Here is an 11,343-nt window from a genome sequence, read left to right as displayed (position 1 = left end):
CCCCCCCCCCACGTCGCGATACCCGGGGGGCTGCGCCGCCCCGGGAACACGCTGGGCCCGCGGCGCAGACGCTCCCTAGGGATCTGGGTGGCACCAGCTGCTCTGGCTGCCGCTTAGGTGGCAGCCGCTGGTGACTCTTCTGCTTACAGCTGAGGTTCTTTCCTTTATGCATACTCGGACACGCGGCTCCATAGCCCCTGCCGCGGGAGAGGGCGACGTGGGGCTGGCTGTCTCCCTCTGCTTCCCTCTCTGGGATCCCCGGAGCTCCAGTCCTGGAGTCCCAGCACGAAGGCTACTCCCGGCCCTTTTGTTGTAGCAGGAGGGGGGCGGCCGCCGCCCCGGGGTGCCCCCTGAGCCCTGGCGACCCGAGGTCTGCTGCGGCAGTTTAGGAAAGTTTCGGGGTCTTCTCCTCCCACCCCTTATCCTACATGGTTTCCAGACCTTTAGGGATTTGTTAGGCAGCCACAGGAATCATCGTGAGAAGAGAAGAGAACTGGAACTGGGAAGCCCTAATCACTTAAATGCATTTCCATGTCTGTCTGTCGCCAGCTTCTGCCTTTTGTCTAATCTTTGGCCTCTTGCAAATTTGCTTTCCAGCTGCACAAGTAACGTGGTCGCCACCAAGAATGGCCACACGTTAAAAAATAAAATAAAATCAGAATTTATTTGAGGACAATCCTGGAGCTTCCTTGACATGATTTTGTGGGGACAAAGTCTAGGGTTTCTCTGCTGCTGGCCTTTTTCGGAAGAGCAACTAAGGCCGGCAGATGAGCATCTGTGAATCTATCCGGGGCACCTCTTGCCGGGGGTTAATTTGGTTAGGGAGGGGCCGTTGTTGTGCTTCTGTGAGCTCCAGCAGGCACTCAGACCCTTGCCAAGATTCCTGATTCATGGCAGAAAGGTGTGTGCGCTGCTAAGTTAGCCCTACAGGCTGAATGAAGGAGCGCTCATCCCCGTATCCTGTTACCGGTTCTGCCTGACCATTCTTCCCCATCCGTTGGAACTTGGGACTAGGGACACCTTGACTTCCACAGGATATCTTGTTGGTTTCTGTTGACAATCTGAGTTTGGTTAACGATGCTGAGGGTTTTCCTATGCAGTGCTTGCTGAATCGTTGGCTAGCATCTTTTAAATGCATTGCTGCACCGCAGTTGACAGTAAGATATGACCGTTAGGAATTGGATGTGAATTTAGTAATGTATGTTATGGAAGGAAGGCATTGACGAGGTACCAAAAGACCCATGAGTCTCTGTAGCAAGGGGGTATTACGACATTAGGTCATCAGTACTGAATGATAGCCTCTTTCATTTACACCCCGCTGCTTTTTGAATCAGCTGTTTTAATGAATGATACTTGTGCCTCAATGAGGTCATTATTTTCTGAGGGCAGGTTGGGTTTTGTGTGTGTGTGTGTGTGTGTGTGTGTGTGTGTGTGTGTGTGTGTATTTGAAATAGCAATACATGGAAGTAATGAATTCATACATTTATAAAATAGGAAAAGGCATGGCTTCAATTGAAAAAAATCATGGAGGGGATTAAAAAAACCTGCTGGTTTCCCGTCTAAGCCTATGTTTTTATTACGGTCTTACTGCTAAACCCCTGGAGATGGACTTTTCTGTGAAGCAGGAGAGAAATGACCAGCCCGTGAGACTATTTATCCTTGTCTGGGTCTGTCCTAGGGTTTCAATGGAACGTGGATACTGTTCCCTTTGCATTTCCTTCTTACTTGCTGTTTCCAGTAAGGGTGGCGTTTTAAGGTGTCAATCTCAACACCTGTATCAGAAGTCTCTGTCACACCACCTGACACCTGGATTTTGAGCTAGTGGGTCTTTCAGGAAATGGACCATTTCTCTTGTCATTTGAGGGTAACTTGAACTCGCGGGGTTTGTCAAAGCTTCCTGCTGTCTGTCATTCTCCAAACATAGTTGGTTTCAAGACGAGCGCTAGCTCTGGTTTCACTGTGCATATGTAAGCCAATTGTGCGTTTGTTTGGCACAAATTTGTTAGTCAGTGTTGGATGGGGAAGAAGTTGAAGATACTGAAGTGTATACCACAATGTAGCCTGAAGTCCCTTTACTGCATGTATTTTAGGAAGTTTGTATATTTCCTCTAAAATCCAATTTTTAAGAAGCTTTGCTTTTATTACACAAATGAGCTTGAATCTTAGCTTGAACAGACACTGTATAGAAACAGGGCTTGGCGATTACTTAAGGAAAACTACTGAAGCCTGGAATATCCAGAGGCCATCCACGCTAGGATTACAGCTAGTTCCCAAGACTCAACAGTCCCTCCTTTAGTAAGGGAAGCCTTGTTGTGATATCCGGGGAAACGATCATCTACAACATTTCCTGCTATTTCTTTACTCTTGAAATATTCATGATAAGATTTAAGGGTTGGCTTCCCTTGCTGTAGCTGCTTTGAGTCTGCAGAGTGACTTACAGAATGCAACAGTTCGTGGCCACATGACCGGCTGTGACTCTAAACTCTCTGGAATATGACTGGATGTTTTTAGATGTTCCCTCTGCATTGTTCTGCAGTATATAGTATCATTTTGTGGCAACTTTGCAGGAGGCATTATTGAAAAGAGTTGACCAACAGCTCTGTGTCTTGTATAAAACCACACTGAGGAGCCTGATAGAAGATTCTTCTCCAAAGATGAGCCATGCAGATGTACTCTACGGGATGTCATTTTGAAGCCGGACACATGTGCCGGAAGAAGGCTCAGAGCTAGGTGAGGGACTTGGTGCTTAGACTCTTGTCATTTGACCTTTATTTTGTTATTATCTGACAGAAAGGTATTTTGTAGCGATATATTAACTTTTCCTTCATCTTGGAAAATCTACCATCTGCTGGAACATTTGAGAGCATCCTTAGCTCCTTCTCTTTCCAAGAGGCCTATTTTTTACTGACCTTGAACTTCAGTTCAGAATAGCATGTTCAGGTGAGAGACAGGGAAGCAATGGATGAACGGGAGTAGGGGTGGCTATCAGGAAGAGTAGCCAGCATGCTACACTCCTTCCTTAACCTAAGACAACTAAATGCAACTCATCCAGGAACAGAACATGTTGGACTTACCGAGCCCACGGGGTTTCAAAAGGAGGATTCATTTTTCCACCTCACGCTTCTACACCTTAAAGTCTAGTTGGAAAACAAATGAACTAGAAGATATCACTGCTGTCCTTTTTATGTACTTAGCCAAGCATCTGTGAAGTAAGGTGAACTACTCACGGGACAAAAAGGCTAGCTCCTGACAGTCGGCCATGCTCACTTCTAGGTGTGTCAGGCTCCCCACAGTGCACAATGGAAGCTGTAGTAAGGGCTACGTAAGCACACAACACCTCACTCCATGCTCCAGGAATGTGGAGTTGGGCGGAAGAAGGCCTCTTGGGCAGCAGATATTTGAGCCGCCAAAGCATAGGTTAGGCAGCACCGGCACTGGAACTATAGTGATTTCCAGTCTCGGTTTGAGGCTGCAGATAACGCCTCTGGAGGCAGTTAGCCGAAACTCTCTTATGTTGGGTAATCTAGTTGGGAGGGTAAGATTGTCACATGCATGTCTAATATAGTCATCAAATATTTTAAAACCCTTGATTTTTCATAAAATATAAAAAGACAACCTCCCGTGTGAAAACTACAAGATGGTTTGGAATTGCGGCAAGTCACAGCTAGAGCAGAAAAGAAGGCCTGGGGACAGATGTTTGGCAAGTGAGTTTGTTAAAGCCAGTGTCCCTGTACGGCCTGTCTGTCCTGCATTCAGCTCTCCCCCACAGGAAAGGAGTCTGAGTTGAAGGAGGAAGGGCACACCTATTTTAAAATCAAATGAGTACCCTCATTTGCTTAGACTTCTTTTCTTGAGATTTGAATAGAAAAAAAATACTGAATTTGTGATGGGAAAATGATTTTTTTAAATGTCATCCTGGAAGAGCTGAACGAAAGACACCGAACTCTAGTTAAAGCTGTGCTGTGTCCCTCGGGTGACTCACATCAGTAAGGCTTCAGATTTCAAGACCAGTCGTAGTGGATAAAGGTTTCAGCTGTGTGGAGTAGGGCTGATCCCTGGTCATTCCTTTGCACCAGTATATTGTCCTGATAAAGAGGCCGACAAGCGGTATTTCCTAGTGGAAATTTATCTCACAGAAGAAATTCAACCTTGTGAACATTATGTTTGGATATTTTCTTAGTAGTGACATTTGTTATTTTGTTAATTATTTATTAACCATTATATCATTTTACAAGTAATTTAGTTGTGGACTTTGTTGGGTCATTGATTATACTTTCTTATTACTGAAGTTTTAGAAAGTGTACTTATAAAATTTAGATCCAGAGCAGGCCTCCAAGGGCTTGTGCGATTAGATTGGACGCATAGGTGAACCTGTGATCTGAGCTCTTTGCCTTTATTACTTACTCCTGTTACCTCTGCAGTCCCTTAACCACTAAAAAAAATGTGCCTGTATGTGTAGTGTATATATGTATGTCTTTGTGTGTGTGTGCACATGTGCACATGTGTGGAGGTCAGAGGTCAGCATCAGACGTCTTCTTCAATGACTTGCCACCTTATTTTTTGAGGCGGGGTCTCTTACTGAACCTGGAATTCACTGTTTCACCTAGACTGACTTGCCAGCAAGCCCCCAGAGTCTGCCTGTCTCTACCCCTACAGTTCTGGAGTTACTGAAACATGCTACCGCGTCTCACTTTTTACATACCTTCTGAGGATCCAGACAACAGGTCCTCGTATGACAGGCACATTACCTACTTAGCCACCTTCTCAGCTCTGTCATGACGTAGCTGTAGAGCTCAAAGATAAGGGTGTGGGGCTCGGGTGGTGCGTCTATGGTATGGGCTGGATCTTGTCTGCGTCAGAGAACAGAGGCTGTCTATCCTGAGACTGGGTATTTCGAAGAAGGAGAAAACAGCCCTGTTAGCTAGTATTGTGCCACTATGACTAAAATACCTGTCAGAATCAACTTAAGCCAAGAGAGGTTTATGTAGGCTCATCTGAGAGACTGAAATTATGATGAGGTGGGGAGAGAGTAGGGCTATTCAGTCTGCAGCGGTGGGTGGGAGCATGACGCGCTGTTCATGCCACGGTAGACCAGAAAGAGCAGTAGTTAGTCGGGAAGCAAGGGCTGGCCTGTCACCTTCAAAGACCCCTTGTGCCAGACAGGCCCCACCTCGCAAGGACTCCACAGCCTGTCATCAACATGGCCAACTAAGAAACAAGCATTCAAAGTGTAAGTCTGAGGGGTCATTGTAGGTGCAAACCCTGACTGCTAAGCACATGTGTCTCCTACTCTTCTCTGGAAGTGTTTGGGGGCAGGGGACTTTAGAATTCAGCATAGGCACGCACAAGAAAAACATAAGGTGGCTTATGTAATACCGAAAGCTGTGTGTGGAAGTGGTACAATTTAAAATTGATTTTTTTCTTTCTTCTTTGAATTTTAAATTTTTGACCTGAGCGCTTAGAGTGAGGCTTTAGAAATTCTCTGTAATTTATTACATTCTCACAGTTGTAAATACTTATGGTATTTCCATCACACTTAGTATTTTACCAGTGTATTAGAAACAGGAACCCTCATAGGAAAAAGTATCAGTGATAGGCTAGCATGGTTAGGTGCTTGCTACCATGTGGTACAATCTCATGGGTTATCATCGTGTGAGTCCCCAAGGATTCCCCTGTCTCCACCTCTCCAGCTCTGGGGTCACTCGTGGCAACTGGTACACCCAGGCTTTTTATATGGGTTCTGGGGATTTGAACTCAAGGCCTCATGTTATAAAGAAAGAACTTTGCCAACCAAGCCATCTCCCCAGCCCCTCGATGTATCATTTTCCTTAATAAAAAATGTATACCATTCTCACTTTATAGAAAAAGAATGTGGGACAGAGGCAGCAAACCACTTTCCCCAAATCACACAGAGATTCGTATCCTCTGGGTCACAGGAGGCTGCCCCACCTTTACCCTCAGACTGTGTTGCTGAATGACTGGGAGGGGGGTATTCAGATTAAATTTTATGCAACGTCGATCATCATATTTTGCCATTGTGAATAAGAGTTTCTTAATGGTACAGATGATTTTTATGAAGACAGACAACAAGTGTCGTCTGTGTGGCCCCTCTGTGACCTATGGAAAGTGACCTTCAACAGACATTGGCTGAGTAGCTCCTAAGAGCTAAGCTTGGATCCAGATGTGGAGAAGAGATAAGAAAGTCATATAAATAGTCCCAGGGGCCCTTGAGGGAGGTCTGTAGAGCAGGGTGCGATTGTGGGTTGGGAGAATCTTCTGGCTTGATTTCAAAGCCCATTAGCGTTTCACAAACAGTTTTCATAACAAGAGAAATGTGTTTGACCCTGACTGTTGTGGGGGTGGGGTCAGGAAGTATGTGGGCCCCTCTAAAGCATTCGGATGGATCCTTGAAGCCGAAGGAGATGCCTTTCTCTCTGCAGAGTGAGGAGAAACCTCTATTCTGCTCCACATGTGAAGAACTGTGGCGATCAGTGTTTGTATATGCTCACAAAAACTTAACCTTTTTTCTTTCTAAAACAAACTTTCTACTTCCCTTTTGCTTGTACAGTGACCCCAAAATTAATTCTTATAGAAATGGTGGTTTTATGTAAGCAAAGAGTTGTTTTCTAACCTGCTTCATGAAAAGAATGTTCTACTGAGTACTCAAACACACTAGATTCTACGGTCGACACCTCCCCGGGTTTGCTTTATCTGCCTGTTACTGACACACTGTCCTTTCTATCCATTAATCTGGACTTTTTTAAAATGCGTGGACATGTTTTTTCCCCAAGTACTTCAGCATGTATATCTTTAGTGCTGAATATTTATTTTTCTCTTCGGCAAATCTAAATATGAGGAAATATATGATTTGCTTAACATTTGCACACACCTGTGCACCTCAAGCCCCTTTCAAGGTATAAAATATTATCATCACTGCAAGAAGTCCCTAGTTCTTTGTCTCAGCAAGTCCCTGTTCCTGACACTCAAGAGCATCCTTGGTTCTGGTACTTTTCCTACCATAGATTATTTTGTTGTTGTTTTCCTAGAACTTTAAGTAAACAAGACTAGATAGACCATATTCTGACATCTGCTATTCGTCAGAACAATTCTGAGATCTACCATGTTATAGATGATCGCAATACAGTCATTTCTTTCCTTGTTGCCAGTTTTCCATTCTATAGCTATTGTAGATTGTTCATCCATTCTTCTACTAATGGGTACATGTCCTGGCTAATTTTGTGCCAACAGACACAAGCTAGAGTTATCTGCAGGGAGGGAACCTCAACTGAGAAAATGCCTCCGTAAGATCTGGCTGTAAGACATTTCCTTAATTATTGACTGATGGAGGGGGCTCCAGCCCATGGTGGGTGGTGCTATCTCTGAGTCGATGGTCCTTGGTTCTATACAAAAGCAGACTGAGCTAGCCATGAGGAGGAAGCAAGCCATTAGTAATCAGCGTCCCTCCACAGCCTCTGCATCAGCTTCTGCCCCCAGGATCCTGCCCTGTTCGAGTTCCTGTCCTGACTTCCTTCAGTAATGAACTGCAATGTGTAAGCTGAATAAACCCTTTCCTCCTCAATTTGCTTTCTGTCACAGCATTTCACTGCAGCAGCAGAAACCCTGACTAAGACAGTACTCATCATTCTAGCTCTGTCTGTAAATGTGGTTTGGATGAACATTTTACAAAATTCTTTTGTGTGCATGGTTTGCATTTCCCTTGAGACTATGCTTAGAAGGCACTGGGAGGATGGCTCAGTTAACAAAGTACTTGCCAAGGACCTGAGTTGGGTCCCCAGAACCAACATAAAAATATATGTAATTATAATTCCAGAACAGGGGAAGTGGGGACCGGATGCTCTTGAGGGCTTGCTGGTCGGCCAGCCTAGACCAGCTGATGAACTCTAGCCCGGTGAGAGACTCTTTCTCAAAGAAAGTGGATGATGTTCCTGAGAATGACACCCAAAGTTTTCCCCTCACCTTCAAGCACAAGCACATACACATATGCACACACACACCTACACACACTTTGACATTCACATACTTATACACAAATGCATATGTGCGCACACAAACTTGTGCAAGAATGTTTTTGAAAGAGGATTGCTTGTTTATGCAAATGTTTACTTTCATAAGAAAAATTCTAGAACTTTTTAAAAATTGATTTTATCTTTATAATCTTTCTTTTAAAATGCACAAACTGTTCTCTTGTTCTCTCAATACTTGTAATTGTTCATCTTTTTTTAATTTTAGTTTTTTGAGGACATGTATCTTATATATGTATTTGATGAAAATATATGTAGTGTATTTAAATTTCTTGAGTTTTTGATGTGCTGAAGCATTTTTAGAAACCAAAATTCAAGTTTAGGTAATTTACATTTATAAATAAATTTATATTTATTTTAAATGACATGGGAATGTAAATGTTTATTTTTTCTTTGATGTTTAATTAGTTCTGTAATGCTATCAAATTATCTGGGTGACTTTCTTGTCTCATCATGTCGAATCACTTCACACACCTGTCAGGTAAGCTGTTGTGTGGGTGTGGGTTTACAAGAGCATGTGTGCACACGCATGTGTGCACACACCTGTGTGTGACCTCATCCAGGATGGAGAGGCAGTGCGACAGGGGCAGCATGTGGCTGTCTCAGTGCTGTTTTCTTTCTTCAAAGACACATGCCACCTAGGGGTGCCAGTTGCCACCCTCAAAAAGAATCAAGATCTCTTCATGCCTATGCAGTTTCTAGAAATTATTTGGAGTCTTCATGAACCCTTCTGGGTCATCAGTGCAAGGAATCAGTTCTTTAAAGCATTCTAGTAGCTTTGAAAAGTTAAGATAATCGAGTTCTAAGTGTATCCAGAACAGAAGGCACAAGATTTGGCCCAGTCTTGAGGGACCAGGAGATGGTGTACCGTAACACGTAAAATGTCTTGAGATTTATGCAGCTATCCCCAAAGACTGGGTACGTCCTTTAGAATGACGGCAGAGTGTGACTGTTTCCTTATTTCCTCCCCTTGTGTCATCGGCTTGATGTCTGTTGGTATGTTCCTGTATGATACCAGTGGCAACTCCTGAGCCAAAGCTGAAGACACCAGAGCAAGGCTGACATCCTGCACAGTGTCCCCCAGAGGAAGGTAGAGAAGTGACGTGCTGGAGGAGATCTAACTCAACTCATGCGGAGGCTAGGGTTTCTTTGGACCTCTCCCTGAGATTTGTAGCCAGAATGCTGCCAAGTGCATTGTCTCAAAAACATGACTTCCCCCACCTTTGAATGCATAGCCCTAGTGACCCTTGGGAAGGGGGAGGGGTACCCAGCACAGTGTGGTATGGACGGGTTACTGCAGTGGTTTTACGCTCACCCGTGCACCATCCTGACCCTCAGAACCATCAGTCTTCTGCTCAGCGTACGCTCACCTGACTGTCACTGTCCTAGGGTCTTTCACAAAGACAGTGCCCAGAGTTGATCGCATTAATTCTGAGTCAGCATGTATATACTTGGCCTTTCTGGTGATTACACCCAGCCAGGTGGGAAGAGCTATTGCAGTCAGCCATATTTCGATTAAGGAAGAAGTGGGTGCTGGAATCAGTTTCTTCTCTCTGCAGCTCTTCTTTCTGATTTCTTGGAGTCTTCCCTAACTATTCTGTTTGTGAGCTTCCTACTTTTAAAAATTGCATGGAGAAAACAGCCCTGCACACAGAGTTATATAGATTGTCTTTCCAGTGGGGCTAATTCTCAATGCCCTTTTGTCTGGCTTCTTTGGACTTTGCATAGACAGGTAGGGTTAGTGTCATAAATAGTCCTCTGTTGTTTGTTATTAAGACATTATTAATAAAATAGAGGCATTTCTTTTTTCAAGCATAACCCGTTTTCTTGCGTCGGTACTCATGAGGCATGCTCTTCAGCTCCTTTCTCCTGTGCAGTCCTACACATACCTGGGATTTAAAGTGACAGGAAGTCCTGTCTTGGAGTTGCTAATCAATCTGACATCATTATACATGTGCTTGATTCTAACCCATTCCTCCCAACACTGGCCTTTTGCCCACCCCTACCTAGCTAGTTCCCTTCCACTACCTAAATATTCTCTTATACTTTATTTTGTTGCCGTCTCTTTTCCCCTTGCTTAAGATCTCTTCCTCCCATTCTTGATCACTTTCTAGTTTCATGACCTACACACACACACACACACACACATACACACACACATATGTAAGTATATATGTGTGTATGTATACTTATACTTTTAAATCTAGGTCCTTATTATGAAAGAACTCATGCAGCATATCTTTCTTAGTCTGCTTGTTTCACTTAACATAATGATTTTCATTTTTACGCAGGTGTGTCATGATTTTACTCTTCTTTATGGTATAATAAAATGCTATTATGTCTGTGTACCACACTTGTGTTATCGTTCATCTGTGGATGGAGATCTAGGCTGGTTCCGTTTCCCCGATATTGTGCAGCAATGAACACAGTGCAAGGATCCCTGTGGTATGTAGACTTAGAGCCCTTTGTGTGGATAGCCAAGAGGGGTATAGCTGGGCCATATGGAGATCTATTTTTAGTGTTCTGGGAAGCCTGCATGTGATTTTCATAGTGGCTACACAAGTTTACAGTCAAAGCAGAAGTTTCTATGGTTCCCGTTTCCCCACGTTCTCACCGGCATTTGTTGTCATTTGTTTTCTGAAGATGCCCATTCTGAAGGAGGTGGATGGACTCTCAGAACAGCATCAGGTCCACGTTCTCCAGTGACTAAGGTTGATGCACACTTTAGGGCCATGTTCCCCTTTGGGAACCTGTCTGTCCAGTTCTTTAGCTCATTTATTGATCAGATAATTTGCTTTCTGGTGTTTAATCTTTGTGCTTTTTTATATATCCTAGATATTAATTCCCTGTCTGATTTGTTTTTTTTCCCCATTCTATATGGTATTTCTTGACATTGGTGGTTGTTTTCTTTGCTGTGTGGAAGCGTCTTAAATTCCATGCAGTCTCGTTTGCCTGTTCTTAGGCTTATCTCAGTGCTGGTAGAGTATTCTTCAGGAAGTCCTTGCCCGTGCCATATCTTTAAAGTGTTTTCCTTGTGTTTCCCTCCACCAATTCCAATGTTTCAGGTCTTGCTAATACTAAGACCTTTCATCCATATTTAATTAATTTTTGTCCAGAGTAAGCTATGTGGATCTGTAATAGCTTCGTTATTTTATGTGTGGAAATTAGTTTTATCAGAACCATTTGTTGAAGAGGGTACTTTTCTCCATTATTTGTTTTTGACATCTTTGTCAAAAGTTACTTGTCCAGGTGTTTCTGGATCCTCCGTTCCAGCCCATTGATCTACATGCCTACTTTTGTG

The 11,343-nt window shown here is 43.7% G+C and overlaps 1 protein-coding gene across 1 annotated transcript in view; it reads left to right on the top strand.

The window, feature by feature from the left end:
* Fam171a1 (family with sequence similarity 171 member A1) overlaps positions 1-11,343 on the top strand; it is a 127,915-nt gene that overhangs the window by 644 nt on the left and 115,928 nt on the right. The window lies entirely within an intron of this gene.

The sequence above is a fragment of the Microtus ochrogaster genome, chromosome 16, assembly GCF_000317375.1.
Source record: "Microtus ochrogaster isolate Prairie Vole_2 chromosome 16, MicOch1.0, whole genome shotgun sequence".
Classification (NCBI taxonomy): domain Eukaryota; kingdom Metazoa; phylum Chordata; class Mammalia; order Rodentia; family Cricetidae; genus Microtus; species Microtus ochrogaster.
Note: the sequence above shows the minus strand (reverse complement) of the source record. Positions and strands in the feature narration are given on the sequence as shown.